Source organism: Leopardus geoffroyi, chromosome D2 (assembly GCF_018350155.1).
Source record: "Leopardus geoffroyi isolate Oge1 chromosome D2, O.geoffroyi_Oge1_pat1.0, whole genome shotgun sequence".
Taxonomy (NCBI): Eukaryota; Metazoa; Chordata; class Mammalia; order Carnivora; family Felidae; genus Leopardus; species Leopardus geoffroyi.
Genome location: NC_059334.1, coordinates 13,886,743 through 13,908,504, shown reverse-complemented (window position 1 = coordinate 13,908,504; position 21,762 = coordinate 13,886,743). Strand labels below are relative to the sequence as shown.

At 53.1% G+C, this 21,762-nt stretch overlaps 1 long non-coding RNA gene across 1 annotated transcript; it reads left to right on the top strand.

Moving 5' to 3' along the window:
- The first annotated feature begins 3,335 nt into the window (after nt 1–3,335).
- On the top strand, nt 3,336–9,048 carry LOC123576445. The gene is made up of 4 exons (XR_006701396.1): nt 3,336–3,822; nt 5,011–5,070; nt 5,924–7,375; nt 8,941–9,048. It is a non-coding gene; the product is annotated as an uncharacterized LOC123576445 (long non-coding RNA).
- The last annotated feature ends 12,714 nt before the right edge of the window (nt 9,049–21,762 follow it).

The following is a 21,762-nucleotide window of genomic DNA, read 5'->3' as shown; positions in this document are numbered from 1 at the left end:
CGTTACTTCACTTCACTTCACTTCGCTTCACTTCGCTTCACTTCGCAGCTGCCATTTTGCCTGTGGGGCCAAGGTCTTTCCTCAAATGGGCACCCAGGGTGGGGGTGGGGGGGGCGGTGGAGATGATTCACCCGAAGGATGCGGAAGGGCCTTCAGTAGGAGGGCATTTGGCTCCCCTGTAAATGCTTTAGCAAGAGGTGCTGTCAGGAGGCCATAGCCGGGGGCTAACCCTTCTCTCTCCAGGACAGTCTTTGTTTGACGAGGGTGTTTCCCCCGCGGTTGCCAAGGTGCCAGCAGTTCCTACAAGATTCCACTTGATAAGGCAGGGCTAGGAGTGGGGGCGGGAAGGGGCGCCCGGGGATTCGGCTTGGCAGCTGGCAAGTGGAAGCCTGCAGAAGATTTTGGCGCCCCAGGCCCTCCCGCTGCCGTGAGCCAGTGACTGTCCTCCCGGAGCAGAGCTTCAACGAGCACATCCGGAGAGCGTGCGTCTGGCCCCATGACAAACCGTCCTCCTCAGTAGTGGAAGGGGGAAAGCTCCGTGTGGTCAGCGGGGCCCCACGGAACCGCAGAAGAGTCCCCGGTGCCCCCCCCCCCCAGGCGGCTGGCCATCCTGAGATGCGCAGCCTCTGTAACCACCAGATCGCACCCGGGGCCTGTTCTGAGCTCACCAGGGCTCAGCCCCCTCCCGCGCCGGGAACTGCACATGTCAGGTGTGCATACGCTGGCCGGGGACCGGGGGACGAAACCATACCTATGGCTTGTCCCCCAGACCCACCGTCCACGTGGCAACAGAGTCCAGGTGTGGGCCGTGAGTCGACAGCACCCAGAGCTAAGTGGCTGGTGGAGATCGGATGGGTGATTGCACTTCCCGGACGCTCATCTGAAAGGACGAGGTGCGGACAGTGACGTGACGGCGGGAATGGAGACGGGCCGCGTCCCGCTGCTAACACGGTCCCGGGTGCTCGTTGGGAAAGCACTCAAGAAACGGTGGCCGCTGCCCCTTGGGGGTGTGAGGACACAAGGGAGGAGGCGAGAAGCTGGGTCCCCAACCACTCAGAGCCCTGATGTGTGGAGAACCCTGGCTCTGGTTGTGCCCGGAACGTGCTTCCCCAACTTCACTTACTGCACTCTGGGGTCCTGCAAGGTCTCCCCCACGTCCCCCCGGGCTCCGCAGGCAGACCTTGTGGGGCCTCCCTCTATACTTCTAGCATAGAGGATGCTAGAAGTATAGAGGATGTTCTGGATGCTGTCTGCATTTGCCCCTCCCCCATGCCCCCACCACTTGGGTGTGGGGGTTCAGCCTCATTCAGTCCTGCCCCTTCCCTGGCGCAGAGGTGCCCATAAAGGTGACTCTCCTCTGGGCCCCAGCTCCGCTTCCGAAAATGCCAGCAGCCCCAGGAGCAAGGATGAGGCGGGCCCTGTAGAAATAGGGCGGCGGTGATCCTTCCTCCCACCTGGACTCCATTCCCGCACGGTGCCGGTGAGATCATGGTTCATCAGCTGGAGGGCACCTGGCGTGCAGAGAGGGCAGGAGAGTCATGGAAGGGCATTTATGACTACATTAATGGCACATCAAAGACAAAGATCCGGCTCAGGGCCAGGCTGAACCTACACCCCATTTTTTTCCATGACCAAATGACAACCTCAGACCATTCCCCAAAACGTGGGCACCTTGAGAGCTCAGATCAGGTGACCGCCTTGTGCACAGAACATTCCTCTCTTTGAAACTGAAGCCCAGGGAAGGTACGTCCCATCCTCATTTCAGCTGTGGGTCTCCTGGCGGCTCTGCCTGACCCCGGAGTCTGAGCTGGGTCCCCTGGCTCTCATCTGTCATCCTTCCCTGGAGTTTTCTGCTACACAGAACTCACCACATAATCCAGGCATGCTCTAAGGTGCAAGAGCGTTTGTTTCATATCCAGCTCCCCTCCATACCCATAGATACCAGGGCGGTGATGTATCCAAAGAGGCTAGGGCTGCGGGACAGAATTAGTTTCTGGTTGCCGCTGTGACGAATGTCCACAAACTTAGTGGCTTCAAACAAAATTAAATGTATTCATCAGAAGTGAAAACTCAGTCTCACTGGGGGTAGGATCAAGATGTCAGCAAGGGCTGGTTCCTTCTGGAGGCTCCAAGGAAGGAGCCCATTTCTTGCATTTTCCACTTTTGGAAGGCTGCCCACATTCCTGGCTCCTGGTCCCTCCCTCGGTCTTCCAAATCCTTCCATCTTGAAATCCCTCTGGATTTCTCTGACCTCTGCACCTGTGGCCATGTCTCCTTCTTGGACCCTGACCACCCCCCCACCCCCCCGGCTCTCTCCCTCTTATAAAGACCCTCACGCTGACATTGGACCCACTCAGATAATCCAGGATAATCTCCTCATTTCAAAACCCTTAACTTAATCGCATCTGCAAAGTCCCCTTTACCGAGTAAAGTGACATATTCATAGGTCCCAGGGATTAAGACGTAAGCATCTTTGAGGGGCCATTAGTCAGCCTGCCACAGTGACCTGTGTGACATGTATTTGGAAATCTTAGAAGAAAGGAGGCTTCCTAAATTCCAGCAGGCTCGCCCTCCAGACCTCAAGATGTTTTTGTAAATCTGTGCGTCCCATACGGGGAAGCCACACCTTACTCAACTTGGAGGTGATGTTTTCTCATCAGCTCTGCGTGTTTGTGAAGCACGCAAGCGATGTGACTACCTGCGTAGAAGCAAGGGGACCCCCTCCTGCATGGGTTGAATTGTGTCCCCCAGAAAAATATGCCCTGGCCCCGCGACCTGTGAATGTGACCTTATTGGGATATGGGGTCTTTGCAGATGTAATCGAGTTAAGATGAGGTCCTGCTGACGTAGGGTGGGCCCTAACCCCAGTGACTGGGGTCCTTATGAGGAGAGCCACATTTGGACACAGAGACAAGGACAGGGGGACGGATGCCACGTGAGGATGAAGGTGGAGGTTGGGCTGATGGCGCCACAAGGCGAGGAATGCCGAGGATTTCCAGCCACCCCCAGAAGCTGGAAGAGGCAAGGAAGGACCCCCCCCCCCCAAAGCTTATGCAGGGAGCACAGCTCTGTAGCACCTTGATTTCAGATTGCTAGGCTCCAGAACCGTCAGAGACTATGATTCCATTGTGTCAAGCCACATGGTTTGCAGTCATTTGTAATGGCGGCCACGGAAACTGACGCACCCCTTCCCTCCCGCCTCCCCCTGGGATCCCATAAATACGCCCTGAAGACCCTGCTAGAGGAACTGCATCGCATGTCTATCTCCCAAGCTCTGGCGCCTGCCCTCACGGCCCACGTTCTGGGCCACAGCGAAAGGCTCTGCCGTCGGGAACGAACCACTGACGTCCCCCCGGCGGACTCAAAGTCCCTGCTGCGAGTTCAGTTTTTAACTTGTTTCTTGGAAAGCACCTCTCAGGACCATTTCAAGAAAAACAAAGTGTGAGGTTTGCTTCGGATCTACTTCATGTGAATCATCAGCGCTCGCTCCAACAGCAGACCGGAGGCCCGTCAGAGCTTTAGGACCAGACTGGGGCGTCTGTGAGGGTACGTGGCTTGAGCAGGGCTCCTGCACTCCCGTCGCCCCACACACCCCCTCGTTCGCTGGCCCCCTGCCCAGGCCTCTGCCCAGATGGACGCAGAACTGCACAGTCAGCAAGCAAGAACTTTCAAGGCGTGTTGTTGTAAGGCTTACCACGTTGGCAAATTCAACAGGAACATTTTGAACTCAGACGGTTCCTTTCACCCAGAAATCCCACACTGTTTGGTTCCCCACCACGGCTGCGTGCAAAGCCTCTTGCTAGCCCTCCGGGGCTCCATCAGGTGAGCGGGAACCCTCCTTCTAAGAAGGGTGCACTCAAGCTAAGCCCTAAAGGAAATGAAGGAGCCGTGGGATGACTCAGGGGACCGTAGTCCGGGCAGTACGTGCAAAGGTCCTGCGGCAGCAAACAGTTGGCCAGTGTTCAAGAAACTGCAAGAAGGCCGGTGGGGCAGGAGCGATGTGCATGTGCAGGAGCATGGAGCAAGAGGGGCTGGAGAGGGGGGCAGGGGCCAGGTCATGCGGAGTGTTGCTCTATTTTAAGTACAGTGGGAAATTACCGAAGGGTTTTGATGAAGTCCAGGGAGGGCTGACATAATAAATTCTCGTCCTCCTTTTTTCCCCTCCTTTTTTCTTCCTCATTCTCTTCTTCCTCTTTTTCCCTCCTTCTCCTTTCCCTCTCCTCCTCCTCCTCTTCTCTCCCTTCTCCTTCTCCTTCTTCCTCTTCCTCTTCTCCTCCTCCGCCTCCCCCTTCTTCTCCTCCTCCTTCCCCCATCACTTTTGCTCCGTGTTGAGAATAGACTAGACGTGAGCAAGAATGCAGGAAGCGGGCATCTTAGGAAAGGTGGCCGAGGGCTCCACACTCGGGGAGTGACCGCGGCGAGGGGCAGAGGGCATAATCAGGACCGTACCGGAGGCAGAATGATAGCATTTGCTGACGTGCTGGGGGCGGGGGGCGGCGGTGACAGACTGCCTGCCCTTCACTGGGTCTCTGCCCCGACACAGAGTGGCACCCCCGGCCCACCAGCTCATAGGTGACCCTGGGGAAGCTGTGCCAAGGTGACCAGAGTCCCACCCAGGCCTCACTGTCATTAATCAAGTTGGATGGCTCCTCTCCGTCCGGTGCGAGATTCGTCAGTGACACTTTCCTCCCGCAGGACAGGGAGTAGTTTTTCCAAATGTTGATGGTCTCCTTTGCACACAATAGGGCCACGTTTCATTTTGTAATTGGCAGGAAATATCGTGCCTGGGAGTAGCCCCCTGCCCCGGGCAGGGTCCGACCCCCAAACCAGTGGTGATCTGGTCAACCGGGCGAGAGCAAAGGAAACCCTGATGCGCAGCCTTTACCGGTTTCTGCGCTGTAAATACTCTCCCCAGGGCCACTTTCACGCTGTCAACAGTTAAGTGACTCACAGGATTCCTGAATAGTTGACATTTGGTTCTGGCCTGACGGATCTGACCTCTGGTTCCAGCCTGCAGCAGCCGGCCGTGGAACGATGCTGCACGACTCCTAGTCCGGAACTCTCCACCAGGTGACCCTCTGCTTCTCAGCAAGCATGCTTGCCCAGGCCGGGAGCACAGTCCCCAGGAAACATGGGGACAGGCAGAGTCCATAGACCAGGGGACATACTCGGTGACTCGCCGTGTGCTCAGTCTGTATAAGTTAGCTGCAAAACCGCAGCTATTACTCAGGCGGCTTCTCTCCACTGGGGGTGAAGAGAATGGCCGGGCGGAACATTCCCCATGGGTAAGTGTGGGGAAGCATACAGAGTCAGAAAACCTGAGCGCCCGGCTCTGACTCCACCGCCAACTGGCCAAATGACTCCAGACAAGTCACTTAACCTCGATGAGCCTCGGCCTCCCGTGTCTGCAAAGTGACGGACACATCGCCAGGTTTCCTGGAGAATCTGCTTCTGACCCGGGCACCTGTGGGCTGAGAGGCCGGACGAGATCGCTGGGCTCGGACTCCTGGGCCAGCCGCCACGCGTGTTGAGCTAAGAGCTGGCTCCAACGGGCCGTCCCGTCCCCCTCCACCCTGTCCTCCGGGACCCCGGGAAGAGTCAGGGGGACGGAAAGGGAGAGAAGATGGAGACGAGTCAGGGAGGCGTGATGAGGTTTGATGGCCGGGCGGGTCTTGGAAGTGTAGACAAGGTAGGACTCCAAGATGGCGCCCAAGGTTGAGCTGATGCTACGGGTTCCCACGCCACGTGGCAGACCGTGTGAGCCTCTGGGCACCCCCAACATCGCCTCTTGTGCTAGCTGTGTTCTCTCCCTTCAAAACCGCAGAAGGGAGAGTCGTTGAGGGAGGTCAGAAGAGGGGACTGGAGGTGTTTAAACACCCAGAGAGCAAGGACTAAGTCCTTTCCTTCCCTTCTTGTTCTCAAGCCCTCCTGCGCATGCTGGGAACACTGGCTGTTGACACACGAAATACTGAGGCAACCTTGTTGATGCTCTTGGCCCTCTACTTGGGTGAATGTGCCTTTTCAAAATCAAGATGTGCTGGGGGGGGGGGGCGGTTCTTAATAAAAAAATATATGAAAATATCCCCACACAGAAAGGAATAGTGAGAGTGACCATATAAAAACAATTTCAGCTGAAAAAAATAACACGGTTTCCCACCAAGTCCCAAAGAGAACCTAGGTTTCCATGGGATGTTCAGGAGGTGTAGAACTTCTAGCTGTGGGTGGGATGGGATGCTTGCTGCCTGTCCAAATAAGCAAACATCCTCCCTGAACCCATATCCGTGCCCCACATGCCGTGGTTCCCATTTGCTTCCTGTTTTTGGCCCTCCCAAAAATACAGCTCACAGGCGTTTTATTTTCATCTCCTCACCTTGAAAAGCACAGATCTGCCAGAGTGTGTCTGTCTTCGCAGGGAAACAAACCCAGCAGGCATTCAAGACACTCAGGCGAGAAGAAATGCATCCCATCGGAAAATTTCCATCGCCAGCATTTTTTTTTTTTTTAATTTCCAAGATAAATGGGGTTTTACTTATAAGAAGACCAAGGGCTCCATTATCTTTCAAATACTTTGCTGCTTCCAAGGAGCCGAGAAAATTGGTCATGCACCTGGCCAGCTGATCCAGCCTCCAAAAATCTTCCGACCTTAATGAAAAGGGCCTAATTTTTCCTCCCCTTTAATAAATGTTTCTTTGCTTCTTCCCAGCAATATTCAGCATGTGGGGCGGGCAGGCAGAATGCCCGGTTCGTGCAAATGGGCAGGCACACCTGATTCACCAGGATTCTTCCCACTGCCTCTAATCCAGGGGACCCTGCCCCAGAGGGCTTGGGAAGGGGAGCAGATAACTCCGCCCCCAATCTCCAGAGGGCCAAAGAACCAGTACATTCCGATGTGGATTTGAAGGTTTACGTGTATGTGTGCGCATGGGTGTGTTAGCAGACCAAATTCTTAGAGGCCGCTTGAAGGTGTCATAAAAGATAATTCAGGCGGAAAACTCCCTGGAAAAAAAATTCCCCTGCTCTCCAGATGCCTGCGTCCTGACCTCCAGAACCTGGGAGAGAGTAGCAAGGATTTGGATTGTGGCCTACGGGCAGAATTTGCAGGTCTGTTTCCCAAAGAATAAATCGCAGCCCCTCAGGCTGCAACAGGCAGGTGCTGTGAAATCTGGCTGGCGGGTCAACTTCAAGGTGATCTGCCTGCCACGTCTTCTCTCTGTTCAGCTAATCTCCCGGCACCCCCTTGGTGCCTGGTAAAGGTAAATCATTCTGACTACGTGTATGAAATGGGAGGCTCTTCGCACACCTGTAATTACTACTGACAAGTCTCTGCGGAACCTGGGAGTTTCCCAGAGGGCCAGAGGGGCCACTTCTGGAGGGGGTAAGTCAAGGTGGGTCCTCCAGGCAACATCTGGCGAGAGGAACCACAATTCAAGCTTACAGAACTGGTTTACAGGTCCTTACAGAACTTATGTTTTATTGCATGGCCGAGAGACTCAGAGTCAAAGTCCCCAGGCTCCTAAGCCGTGATAAACCCAGACGAGATGGTCACCTATACCTGTAAACGTCTCAAAATAAATAATGCATAATTCCCTTAAAGCAGCACCGTCCCACAGAAATATAACATAAGCCACGTTAAGTCATTTAAATTTTCCAGGATGGACGTTAAAAAAAAAAAAAAAAAGGAACAAGTAAGATTAATTTTAAATGATGTAGCTCAATTGACAAAAAATCTTATCGTTCTCATCAATAAATATAAAAAACTATTTGCTATAAATATCAAAACTGGGGCGCCTGGGTGGCTCAGTCGGTTAAGCGTCCGACTCTTGGTTTCGGCTCAGGTCATGATCTTGCAGTTGGTGAGTTTGAGCCCCATATCAGGCTCCACGCTGAGAGTGTGGAGCCTGCTTGGGATTCTCTTTCCCTCTCTCCGCCCCTCCCCTGCTTATGCTCTCTCTCTCTCTCTCAAAAATAAATAAATCAACTTTAAAAAATATATAAAAATCATCAGTGAGATATTTCACATTCTTTTGTCCCACGTTCCAGGCTTGGAAATCCGAGAACATGTTATATTTATGTCACATCCGAGTTTGGACTAGCCACATTTCAAGTCCCAATAGCCACAAGGGACACAGGTACTGCGCTAGACAGTAGTCTCAGAAGGTGACGTTTCTACCTCGCATTTCGACTTCCCATAAACACTTCATATAGAACAAAAGAAACGGTGATACACGACATTTTATTTGACTTAGAGTCCTAGCGCTCTTAGTAACACGAGAATTTCTAAAAGTTTCTTTTGACTAGCACTAAGTAGGTCTGAAGCCCAGACTTGGCCGGCACTTGTCTTTCAAATATTGATAACTGCAAGCAAGTGCACAGGACTTAGACTCATCGTTTGGGGCCTCTGGCAATAGAGAAAGAAAGAAAACCAGATTCCCACCGCTCTACCCCTTAGGGCCGTTCACCCACGTTCAGCCGAGCACACAGGTGCTGTCTGCCTGGGGACGTTGGGCACAAAGACTGCTCTCAAGGAAGGCACCGCTCGAGTGACATCCAAGCAGTGGGAGAATGCCTAAGGGAGCATGCGCCCGAGCGGTGATGGCCAGCAGGTAGCTTCCCCTGGGAGTCTGCCAGATGGGAGACTCTCGGCCTGGATCCTGGAAAATGGCTAGACGCTCTGCAAGGAGGAAGGAGGAAGGACAGGAAGGTAGCCGTAGACGCAGAACGTGCAGGACCGTCGGTAAGCACGGACAGGACTGTTGGTAGCAGGGACCGTCCGGAGCCACTGCCAGCGATGCAGCCACACCTGTGCCCAGTGTTCGTAGCCGCGCCAAAAAGCAAAAAGAAACAGGCGACGTTGATTTCAATAACTTTTTTTTAGTTCGGCCCCTTGCTCCCAACTATGGTCATTTCAACGTGAGTGATAGTCTACCTTCTTTTTTTTAGGTTAGCCTTGAACTCCGTGGCGTCGTTTACATTCACCACACGTCCCCACGTGGACCAGCCCCGCTCCCAGTGCCCCGTAGCCACCGGCGCCTGGTGGCTACCATATATGGCTGCGCAAATCTGGACGCGAGCGCTTGTAGAAGGAGTAACAGCTCCTGCTCGGAATTTTGAGTCCGAGTGGGAAGGCAGAGCAGCTTGGAGGGAGGCGGCTAGGGAGGAAGAGGGAGGTGGGGTCATCCGCCATGTCCCAGGAGCCGGCGCCCCTCGCTGCGCGTCATCATCGGTGCCGGGCAGGCGACACCAAGCTCCTCCCGCGTGGTCCCGAGAGCGGCTGGGTGAACAGCGGAAAGGGAAACCGAGCGCTGAGGAACGTTTGCTAAATTTTGCCAAGTGCCTGGACACCAGATCACGAGGGTGACCCAGAAAACAGCCAGTGCACCTGTGGGGGAGGCTTGGCTGTCAGCCCGGCCGCGGAGGTCACCCGAGGTCACTGCCAGGGGCGCAGAGCACTGGGAGGCCGCCTAATGTGGAAATGTTTGGACGCCTAACGGCGCAGGCGCAGCGGGCAGCTGCGGGCCGGGACCTGGCCGGGCCAGCAGGGCCGTGAGCGCAGCGCCTGACGGTAACCAGACGCGCGGGGACGCTGGGAGCCGCTGCGCCCGCGCTTGCCAAGACCCCACCACATCTTTCCTAATAAGTCTGGCGGTGCCTGCGTCCTCTCGCTGCAGATCGGCCTCTCCCCTCCGCCAGGTCTTATTTAAGAAAAGGGGGTGGGGTGCTGCAGGAGAGGGAGAGCGAGCCAGCCCAGCGAGAACTTGGCCTGCTGCCCTGCTGTCCCCTGGCCTCCCCTCTCGGCCACAGATCCGCTTTGTGAATGGAGGGGGCGTTTTCTCCAAGGTGGCTCTCTAACCCTTTGGGCGCACGGGTCGAGCTCCAGACGTTGAGCTCGTGTCAGCTGCTTCAACCCTTGTCCTGGCTGGCGTGGGGAGGGGGCGCCCCGATCTCCCCTGCGCCCTTTCTTTCCTCCTCCTCTCCTCCTCCCCCTCCCTGGAAGGGCGCCACCCACCTAACTCCAGAAGGAGGTCACCCTCCCCGCCACTGGGTCTGGCTGGGATCCTGGGCCCCGGAGCTGCAGCAAGGAGACGCTTCCTAGCGGCTGTCCCAGCCCCACTCCAGGGAGGACAGGGTTACAACACGTGTGTGTTTGGGTCAGGAGCACTTTTGAACTATGGCTCCAAGAAAGAACAGCCTGTACAGCTACTCTGAGTCTCCCAGCAACAAAGAATGTGCAACAGATTAGCCCTGGCTTGCAAAACAATTTTTTTTTTAAAAAAAAAGAGGTGCAGGCTGGTCTCTTTATAGGGTTCTGGAGCAAGGGTGGCTGGGTTGAAAGTCGCCCTCACTGCCTGGGCCGCAGAGCACCAGCCCCGCGCCCGCTGACGGTTTATGACCTTGGCTGACTAGTAAGCCCTTGTAACACCATTACTGTCGGGGTCTCGCCAGCTTCTCGACCCAGATGCGGTTGAAGGTCAGCCGCCAGGGGACAGGGGCTCTCCTGCCATTGGAACAAGGTTACAAAGAATAATTTTTCCTGCCCAAGGGTTTGTAGATGATTAACATGTTTCTGTTAACTGGAGAGTTAATAGTTATTCAAAGCACTCTTTGATAACGGGGGCGGAGGAGAGAAAATGAATGTGTTAACCATTAATCGGAGGGAAATGCCATAAAAGTTAGGGTGGAAAACGCGAAGCCTGGGAGAGGAATTCACAGGCAACCTCGTGGGGAGGAGGACAGGGCGCAGAATGAGGCCATAAAGTTCATGCATACTTACAGCCGGGTTTGGGGGTTGTTGTTTGTTTTTTTTTTTTTTTTAATTCTTTTCCTTGTTTCGTTGTTCTGAGGAAACAGAACCGGGGATAACAAAATAACAAGCGAGGGAACATGACAAACAAAGCCGGTTTTATTGGCTTTTTTGCTCCAGACTCCCACAGCTGAGTCTGCCCACCGTGTGATTCCTTCTTCCAGCCCCTTCGGGAAGAAGAGGAACCCAGGCCCTCGTGCTGGAACAAAGCGAGGGTGTCCAGGAGGCCCGCCCTGGCCAGCGCCCTGGTCCCTGACCCAAATCACCCCCACTCGCCTGGAGGGGAGGCTGCCTATTCCCCGCCCGGAAGACAAACAGCATTAGCCTCAGTTTCCCCACCAGGTTCCAGCATCTCACAGCGGGCTGGCCCAGGGATCGGGAGGACATAGGGCGCAAAACTGCTTCGCGCGGACAGCTTCCAGGCCCCCTAACGGTGGTGCAGGGCCAAGAGGAGCCTTAGACAGATAGTGTCATCCCGCGACCGTCATGCAGACGGGAGCCTTCTCTCTGTGCAAGGTTCGTGTGGAGTGCTGGCGGGGTATTAAGGCCAGATCCTGCCCTCAAAGGGCTTACAGTCCATTCAGGAGGTAAGACGATCTGTGGCAAGTGCCAGAAGAGCGGTGCAAACAAACCACCAAACTGCAGAGCAGACTCGAAGGAAGGAGGCACCCCCCCCCCCCCCCCCCCCCCCCCCCCCCCCCCCGCCTTCAGTGCTGGGCCGGTCACGGAGCTCACAGAACTGCCCTGAGCCGGACTCTGAGGCTGGGCGAGGCTTTGATGGGAGGGGGGAGAAATGGGCGCGAGACAGGAATGGCAGGAAATGTTCAAGGAAGAAATCTAGCTGGAGCAGAGAGGAGGGAAAAGGAGATGGTGTTTTAAAGAGAGCCTCGGGCCTCATCCGAGAGGAAGTCAGCACGCTCCACTGGGTTGACTCTATTCCCTGGGACTTTGGAGGGGGCAGGGGACTTACCAGAGTGCACTTGGTGGGGTGAGGCGGCGGTGGGGGGGGGGGGGGGGGACAGGCGTGAAAGACGAGAACAAGCCGATCAGCTGTTGGGCCACCAGGGTGGCCCGGGCAGTGAGCGTGGGGCACGGAAGACAGATGGATTCGTGTGGGGCAATGGTCAGGAAGTCAGAAGGGAGAGCACGAGAAGGTTCCAAAGACAGCAAGTGAGGGGGGCGGGGGATGCCAGCTGGGGATTGGGGTTGTGTCATCCCTGGAGCTCAGGCTGGGGAGGGCAGCCCGAGGCAGAAGGAAGGCCCTGCCTCCTCTGTGCCCTGAAAGGAAAAGGATCAAAGAGTGAAGATACAGCTCCTTTGGGGGCCCCAGGAGGGAGGCCAGACAAGAGAGCTTGCTTCGGTGGTGCTGTTCTCATGAGCCTGGGGTGTGGGGGCCAGGACATCTGCTGAGAGCATGGCAGGGAAGGGGGAGGGCTCACAGACGGTGGAGAGACTTCCACGAGTCCGGGGAAGGAGTCGAGCCATGAGGGGGACCAAGGACAGCAACCGTGAACTTATGGGCCCAGTGGGCCAGGTTATCTGGTTCTTTCTAGCATCCCAGGCGTCCAGAAAGCCCAGAGTAAAAGCAGTGTATTTACCCCTTCAGCACATCTTGAAGGTTGACTGTGGGCCGGGCGCCGTTCTAGGCACTGCGGGGAAACGGCGAGTCAGAGATACCTTCCCCGGCCCTCACCAAGCTCGCGGCAGACCGAAGACATCAAAACGGGCGGCTACGATGCAGCATAATGGGCCTTGGTCCTGCACATCACATTTGCCTTTGGAGATCTTTAGGATCCCAGAGTCCCGCCATTATCACTACTACCAAAAAAAAAAAAAAAAAAAAAAAAAATCTCTTAACACAGGGCACGAGCAAGTGTGTTTTCTAAAGACCGAGTCTAACACAGAGCAAGCGGGACACTGCCTCTCGCCCTCGCTTCCTCATCCGTAAAAGGAGATCATAACGGCATCTTCTTCATCGGGCTGTAGTGACAGCCGGACACGATCCGTCCTGCAAAGCCTTGAGAAACAGCCTAACACGCAACAATCGCTTAACACTCGCTGGCTGTCAGCCGAATGGCACGGCTGGGGCGCCGACGGCATGGTAACGCGGTGCTGTGCGAACCCGCGTGGGGAATCTGTGCCAGGTCTGAGGGTCAGGAAGGGCTTCCTGGGGAAGGTGACTTCTGGGCCGAGACACGCAGAGAGCGTGGGGTTAGCCAAGCCAGAGTGGATGGGGGTGAGATGGGGAAGGGGGTCACATTTCAGGCGGAGGGAACAACGTGTACAAAGTTCCCAGGCCACAGGGCCAAAAGCACAGAAGAGACAGGAAGTGGTTTGCTGAGGCTGGAGTGCAGAGAGAGAGAGAGAGAGCAGGAAGACAGGGACCTGGCAACATGTGAATTTTATCCCGAGGCCACCAGGGAGCCCCTGCACGGTTTTAGGGGGAGAATGATCAGATCTGTGTTTTAGAAGCATCTCTCTCGCTGCAGTTTGGACGTGAAGTTGGAGGGGGACAAGCCTAGAAGGCAGGGTGAGCTGTGGGAAGGTTGACATGATCCCACCAGGGGAGACCCGTGGCCCGAACCACTGAACAACCGCAGAAGGCGGTGGGGAGACAGAAATGGGCAAAGTGAGATGCCCCTGGGTGGCCAGTCGAAGGTGGGGCCGAGGGAGATGAGCTTTCCAAGGACGACTCCCACTCTTGGGTTTGAACGACCTCCCGGGTGGGTGGTGGCACCACCTTGGTGAGAAAGGGACCGTGGAAGAAGCACAAGATTGGGGAGAGAACGATGAATCGGTTTCAATGTGTTGCATTTTCGGTGCTTCTGAGATGTCCCGGTGGGGCCATGTGTCCAATGGGCAGTTGGGAATCAGGGCTTGAAGCTCTGGAAATGTGAATGGTCGCAGGTAGGTTTTGAGCGATTAGAACCAAGGCTGGGATGCTGTTCGGCGAAGAATCAAGGGGATATGGGAAGGGGTTCCATTTTCTCGAGGAGCAGTATTAAAATGGACTAAATAAACATGGTCTAGAGTGGAGAGGGAGGTGGACAAGGTCCAAAAGAGTTCTCGGCAAGTGGCAGCAGCAGTGAAAGTGTGTAGTCAGAGAGGGAGTCCTCTGAGTCCAGAATTTTTTTTTAATGTTTATTTATTTTTGAGAGAGAGAGAGAGAAACAGAGTGCGAACAGGGAAGGAGCAGAGAGAGAGGGAGACACAGAATCCAAAGCAGGCTCTGGGCTCTGAGCCGTCAGCACGGAGCCCGACACGGGGCTCGAACTCACAAACCGCGAGATCATGACCTGAGCTGAAGTCGGACGCTCAACCGACTGAGCCACCCAGGTGCCCCCTGAGTCCAGAATTTTTGAGGTGACATACTTCTGAGGGACCCTTCAGGTGGAGGCACAGCCATCTGTATGACCAAGAAAAGGTAAAAAGGAAAGTGAATGGCTGAACTATTGAACTGGCAATGAGACTGCCCAGGTGATGTGGAGGGGACGAGTGACCTAGATGCAACCCTCACTGGGGGTGTGACTTGGTGGCCCCAAAAGGTGACAGCATGGACAAAGATTTGTGATACTCACGGATGGTCAAGAGGCTCTGGACAGTGGTGGCACAATGCTGCGGAGCCCGCACTGGAGGGAGAGTCACCCTCCTTCCCTCCCAGACGCTTAGAAAGACATGGGCAAAGATGTGAATGCCTTTGGACCCACTCCCTCCATGTGGCTTCTGCAGGGGCGCTGACCAGGGAAAGCTGACTATATCCCAAGAGCGTGGGACTGCAGACACGCATAGGGTAACTCACCTACTTACGCGGGCATAGAGAGACGGCTTCTCTCCTGAGCTCTGTTCCTGACGTGCTCCGTGAGTGAGAGCCTTAGATTTTCCATCTGTCAAATGGGATAGTGATTCTTGATGTCTGCTTGCCTTACTTGGACGCTCTGGATATAAATATTTCCCCCGAGTGTTTTGGGTTCACATTAAAAGGAACTACGTACACATGAGTGCACGCACTGCTGGCTAACGTAGATCATCATTCCTCTGCCTATCTTTATTGAGAGATTAAAAGAGACAATCCCACAAGACCTTAGCTCTAGAATTCTCTGCTCTGTAAAATCTCTGAAGAAAAACGTCTAAGGGCGTACCCAGGGCTGACGGATGGCGAGAGCTATCTCTAGAATTGTTTGGTTTTCCAAACCCCTTTCCCTGAACATTCTAGACTAAAGCATTCAGCACGGAGGAATGAGAAGGAATATGAGTAATACTTTGAGACCATGTACAGACATGGTTTGGATTCCAGGTTCATGCTGTCATTCACTTATTCATTTATTCCACTAAAATGTACAGAGCATTTATCGTGGGCTCCCTACGAAGCATCCAACCACCAAGCCCAGGGTTTGGTCGCCACTGTCTGACTCCAGAACCGGCTGTCCCTGGCTTGGATCTCCCTCAGAATCAGATTGTTTGCCTCGCACCCCCTACCGGCTCACATTTTGCTCTTCTCCGTGGTCCGTGGGGTGCGTGTGTGTGTGTGTGTGTGTGTGTGCGTGAGACAGAGAGAGAGAGAGAGAGGCCAATAGAAGGAGGTAGACTAGAAGTCCCAAAGACCACTGTTCTCCACTATCCTACAGTGGGATTTCCTGGGGGTGAGGTGTGCAGTTAACCTGTCCAGGTAAAATGTCCCATATCCTTAAGGAGTATATAAGTTTCTCAAGCACGAGGATCTGAATCCCTTGGTCCTGGGAAGGGCTGTTTACACAGTAGAGGGTTATTGAATGGTAGTTGAATAAATGATTCACTCGATGAATTTGAGGAAAAGATCGTTCACTTAAACTCCTGCTGACGTAGACAGACACCGAAGAGACTTCTCTGTTCTTGCATAATGTGGTGGGCCTGCAGTTCCCTACCTGGACCCCAAGTGGAAGGCACAGGAGAAGAGCGACAAAAGCACTGTCCCTGAAGAGTCCGTCCCTATAAATTCACCCTAAGCTTTGACTCATCTAAATGGACCGCCGTTTGTGGCCACGTTTGTAGAGCTGAGTAGAGGAAGGACCCGAACAGAAATAACCCTTAGATCCTACGTCTTTCCTCTTTCTGCTCCGGGGCTTAACGAGGCCCAGGACCACGAGAGCCTTCTCAGCCTTTCCAGCTGCCCGCTTCCGTGGCCAGCCTGGGAAAACAGTGCTCCCCGGAGCTCACCTGAGCACGGCCGACACGTCTGTTCACCTTCAGGAAGAACACTTTACAGCCGGGTCCACCCAACAATAGAACGGGACGCCTCCCCAAGCAGGGAGGGTGGGCCCCGGGTTTGCCCGTGAAGGCTGTGCCTGGAGCACCGCGAAAGGGACTCCCACCCCGGGTCAGTTACAGCAGCTTGAAACTTCTTTTCGCCCTATGGTTTGGGGTCACGGGCCTTTGCAAAGAATGTGGTGAGTCATAGACTGACCCCACGAGAAAGAAGGGTGGGCTGAGAAACGCAAATTGAGCTGGTGTTTGGGGCCGTCCTCACTAACAGACCCAACGCGTAATTCGCGGTTCACCTGCACGGCTAGAAAACTTGACCGCCGAACGGTTTCAGGGACAGCGTGCAGTAAAGGCCTCCACGTGGCAGAGACTGCTGGCGTTCGTGTTCTGCTTGTCTCCACCCTCACCCTCCTGAGCTCTTTAGGCACTGATTGACATGTGCAGTGGGTACATGATGTGTGTGAAAGGCGCTGGCATAAAAGTGCTTTTATGGCTCTGGCTTGGGTTTGTGAGCCAAGCAAACAAAAATCTCAGGAATAAAAGGGGCAATAAAATAATCGCATAACGCTTTGAACTCACACTAAATACCACCTTTATTTCAAGCCTCTCAACGGGTTTTGCAAACAAGTTTAGAGCTGCCATCGTGTCCCCCTTTTATCGGGGGGGGGGGGGGGAACCGAGTCACAGCGCAGTGAGGGTTTGAGAGCTTGCGGGATTTGTTTCAAGGGAGGGGTCTGGGAGATGCCTCTGTGTTGGGCCGTCGGGAGGGCGCCCCCCCCCGACCACACCTTTGCCCTGAGCTTAAATGTATAAATTCTTACCCATCCGTGTAAATTTTACCCACACAGCCCAACACAGCTGAACTCCAGTGGGTGGCTCATGGACCCTGGAGTCAACAATAGTGGTTTTCATGCTTATTGTACATCAGACACACCCGATGCTCTCCTATCTCTCCCCTGCATCCCCTCACAGTGCTGAGGGGTGGTTACTGCGATCCTTATGTGTAAATTAGAATGATGAGACATGAGCCCATTAATACACTTGCAAAGGACCCACGACTGGAGGCGGGGAGTGCCGGTGGGGGGGGGGGTCTAGGCCCAGAGCCTCCACTTTAAGGACCAGGGACACTGACTTTCAAAAAGGGGGTTCAAGGGGCGCCTGGGTGGCGCAGTCGGTTAAGCGTCCGACTTCAGCCAGGTCACGATCTCGCGGTCCGTGAGTTCGAGCCCCGCGTCGGGCTCTGGGCTGATGGCTCAGAGCCTGGAGCCTGTTTCCGATTCTGTGTCTCCCTCTCTCTCTGCCCCTCCCTCGTTCATGCTCTGTCTCTCTCTGTCCCCCAAAAAATAAACGTTGAAAAAAAAAATTAAAAAAAAAATCAAAAAGAGGGTTCAAGCCAACATTTTTGTCCAGAACCAGAAATTTTAATGCATTCTTCGTCTTTATTTCAGAATATGGGGAAGGCTAGGACAGATTTGGGTAGGTTTCCCTCAGAGTCCAAGGAAACAGTTTGGGAGACAAACAGCTAATGAACAAAACCACAAGGTGAGCCAGACAAGCATTTCTAAAATTATATATATATATATATATATATATATATATATATACACACACACACACATATATATTGTATATATATACACATATATTGTATATATATACGTATATATATACATATATATGTATACATATATTCTATATAATATATATATGTATATAGAATATATATATAAAGAACTCCAAAAAATGTCACAAGAGATTCTTAAAATGATGGAAAAAATTCTATTCATTGTTCTTGGTTTGTTTGGTTGGTTGGTTGGTTTCAGGTTTTTTACTATTTGAAATTTGAAAATTGTCGCACTGAACGCATTTTAGTTGTCCAATACGGGAATTATTCGGCAGTTACAAAATCAGGTACCACTGGCCCAAGCACCGCCCACTCGGGATTGTGTGGTCCTCACTCGCTCCTTCCGAGCACACCTATAGCCCCTCGTGGCTCGCAAGGGGACTCTGGTAGCTGTTCACCAAACCCATCTCCCTTTGCTCCCAGGCCAGCCAGGCCCCACTCCCCAGCCTCCTTTGCTGTTAATTAAAGCCATGTGACTGGTTCTGGCCAATGGAATGTGACTTCCAACCAATGATCTCTAAACTTTCCTGGGCAAGTCTCCACTGTCTTTCAGTACTATCGACCTCCTGGATTGAACACCTAAGGTGCCTGATCTTGGAACCCACATATCAAGGATGGCAGAGCCTTCATCAGCCTGGAACCTTAAGGAATGGATGGAAGAGAACCCCTTCCCCATTGTCCTGCTGCTGATCAAGCATAACTGAGTCAGTGTTTAGAGCCATCCTAACAAATAGATCCTGTGTATGTAAACTAATCCAATTCACAGGGTAGAAGCTGGTCATTTGGATGACTCAAAAAAAAAAAAAAAAAAAAAAAAAAAAAAAAAGCTCAAATTCGGAACCGTTTCAGTGACAGTTGTAATATTTCACAAAATCTCATAAAATGTTAAAATAGCCAGCATAATCTTAAACTAATAGAGCAATTTAGAGATAAGAATCCACCCTCTCCAGGCCAAAAATGAAAAGTTCTATAACATCTCCCCACGACAGAGCAGAAAGAAACCCGGGGCACAGAAATATCTCATTATTTTCCTTCTTGGGTGAGTTAGTGGCCGGCGATAAAACTCAGCCCCTTCACTTCCCCTCCTGGATACCGTAGGCTGAAGATGACAAATTGGTTTTGTCTTGAAGCCACCTGCTAGTGATTGATAGTCACTACCTGCATCGGGAAGGATTCTGAGGCCAAGTCAGGAAAGAGTACAGCGATCAATAGGTATTCTCCGTCAAGCACACGGAAAGGGGAGTGGCCACATAAGCCCTGGGTCAACCAGTGGTTGTCCAATACCCGCCCATGGACAGATCCCGTCAGAATCCCTTGGGAGGCGTGGTAGCAGTTCCCTCTCTAAGCCCCAACCCTCACCTTCCCAAGATTTGAGGAATTAAAATCTCTGGCTGTGGGCCCTGGAAGTCTATGTTTTTGTCATCTTTCCTTGGAGTTGTGATAAAGAGTTAGCTTTGGAAGCCACACTGTAGCATGTGGACATCTACCCAATGCCTGGTAGTAAAGAGCCCCGGGCAAGTCACTTCACCTCTCTGTGCCTCAGTTGCCCCACATGTAATTTAGGGATAATAATAGCACCTCCCTCTTAGGGATATTAGGAAGACTAAATGAGGTTTTACATAAAAAGCACTCAACAAACGTTACCTTTTATTCTGTTCTCTTCTTCTGTGAGTCTGTAAGAGGCATTTTGCCCACTGCCACAGGTGTAGGGAAAAACGCTGTTTTCTAAGATTTCCAGGTGCCCCAGACAGCACCATCACCCCCCCTAAGTAGCGGGAAAGACGAAAGCATTCACTCCCCAAGTGCAGCCCTTCCTCAACTCTACATCCGAGCTGCCTAAGGACCCTGGATGGCGAGCCTGGGGGAGAGGGGAATGGGTACACGGTGCGGATCTAAGTCACAACCATTACGGTGAGAGTGTCAGGGACAGCAATGCTGGTGAGATGCTGGTCATGGTGATGACGTAAGAGTCGCCACCACGTGATGTGATGGCCATGTGCCAACCAATGTTTCCAATGTGGGTTCAACCAACGTCGCTGATGAGCTAGATCACCCTCAAACATCAACTCCGGACCTTTCGAGCCTTTCCATATCATGGCGTGTTGACTGTCTCTGCAATACCGATGGTCTCATCTGAGTCTGAGAACCCATCTCTCAATAACGCGAGGGGGAAAGGAAAAGGGAAAACTCTCTCGTTCTCCAACTTGTTCCCAGCCAGATGCAAACAAACAAAACTCCTGACTCGGGTGTACCTCAGGAAGGCATCTTATTGGAAGGAGAACTGCTAACTCACAAACAATCCAGAAGTTTCCAGAAATGAGTGGGAAGCAAAGAGCACCCCGGGCCAACAGTTTTAACCACAGCCAAGGTCAACACAGCAGCAATCTGGTGGTAAAGCTGCCTTCCTGGGACCCCGACCAACATGCTGGCCCCATGGCCCTAACACTAACAGGCGGGGGGTGGGGTGGGGATCACCACCCACCACTGGACCAAGTCCACTCTTCCTACCATTCACTTGAGTCCCCCACAGCGCTGCCAGCTGGCCGAGCCTGGGTCCTGTGCCCACACCCCAGGGCCAGGGATCTCGGAGAGCAAGTAGCCGGCACTTTCTGTTCACCCTGGGGGATGGTGGAACCTACATATAAGAAGTGGGTTTAAATTCAGGGCAGCCCGAAAGCAGGAAATGTTTACTGCACCCGGCTAACCCTGGCTATTTTCAGCTTTTCAGGAAAAGCAGAAAACCGACGTCTTACTACTCTCTCTTACTACTGACTCTCTCTTACTACTCTCTCTGCTGCTCTGTGGCCCGATTTACAAGCAGGCATTTGGGAAAGGTGAGGCCAGAACCTACGGTGGGTTTTGGACACATGTTTTGATGGCCTTTTCAAAGCAAAGCCTTTGCTCCTGGACAGTGGCAGCTCAGGAGCCAGGGGACCTCTGTCAGTCCCAGACAATGGGTTAACAGAAGTCGGGGCACCGAGGGACCCTGAAAGGTCAAGAGCATGGACGTGCCCCACCTCCAGCACGTTCTGTGGAACCACTCACCAGGTGAGGAGCCGGGATGTCTGAGCTCTGGCCCTGCCCCGTCTTTGCTCCTGGCAGAGCTTCGAGCAGATCTTTCAACTTCTGTGACTCAGTTTACTCAACTGCCAAATGGAGATAATCATGTGGAGCTCAAAGGACTTTTGTAATACTCTAATGAGTGTTTATAAACCACTTTGTAGGAGTTTATGGTTATTTGAGCTGGGAAAGGAATTACAAATTATTCGGGAGTAAACAGTATTTAGAATCTGGCTTTTCAACAGTCAACAGGTTTTCCTGGATGTCTATGAGACCGTCATAATAGGACACCCTGAGGTCCCGTGGTGCAAACTGGTTTCATTCAAAGTATCTCTCCTCCCCGAGAAGCATATTACATGCTTCGGGAGGGCCATTCATCTGCATCGCGTGCCTTTCACTCCACACCAGCTAACAGAACAGCTGGCTTCAGAATGGAAGCCAGACGCCCAAGTTTTGCTTTTCGGTCGTTTTTTTTTTTTGTTTTGTTTTGTTTTGTTTCTTAGGGATCAGAGATGAAGAGGCAATGGAGAATTCTCCGCAACTACATCCAAATTGCCACACACTTCCAAGAAAATTTGTACCGCACATGATATTAATAGATAATCCTTCACAGAGAAATATAAAAGTCTGTCCCAACAAAGTTTGGAATAGAAAAGATAGAGCCCAGGGGCGCCTGGGTAGCTCAGTCAGTTAAGCATCCGACTCTTTATTTTTTCCAATTTCTTTTCCATTTATTTTTGAGAGACAGAGTGAGACGGAGCATGAGCGGGAGAGGGGCAGAGAGAGAACGAGACACAGAATCTGAAGCGGGCTCCAGGCTCCGAGCCTCAGCACAGAGCCTGACGCAGGGCTCGAACTCACAAACTGCGAGATCATGACCTGAGCTGAAGTCGGACGCTCAACCGACTGAGCCACCCAGGCGCCCCAAGCATCCAACCCCTGATCTCTGCATGGGTCACGATCTCATGGTTCATGGAATTGATCCCTCGCTGACAGCGCAGAGCCTGTTTGGGATTCTCTCTCTCCCTCTCTCTCTCTC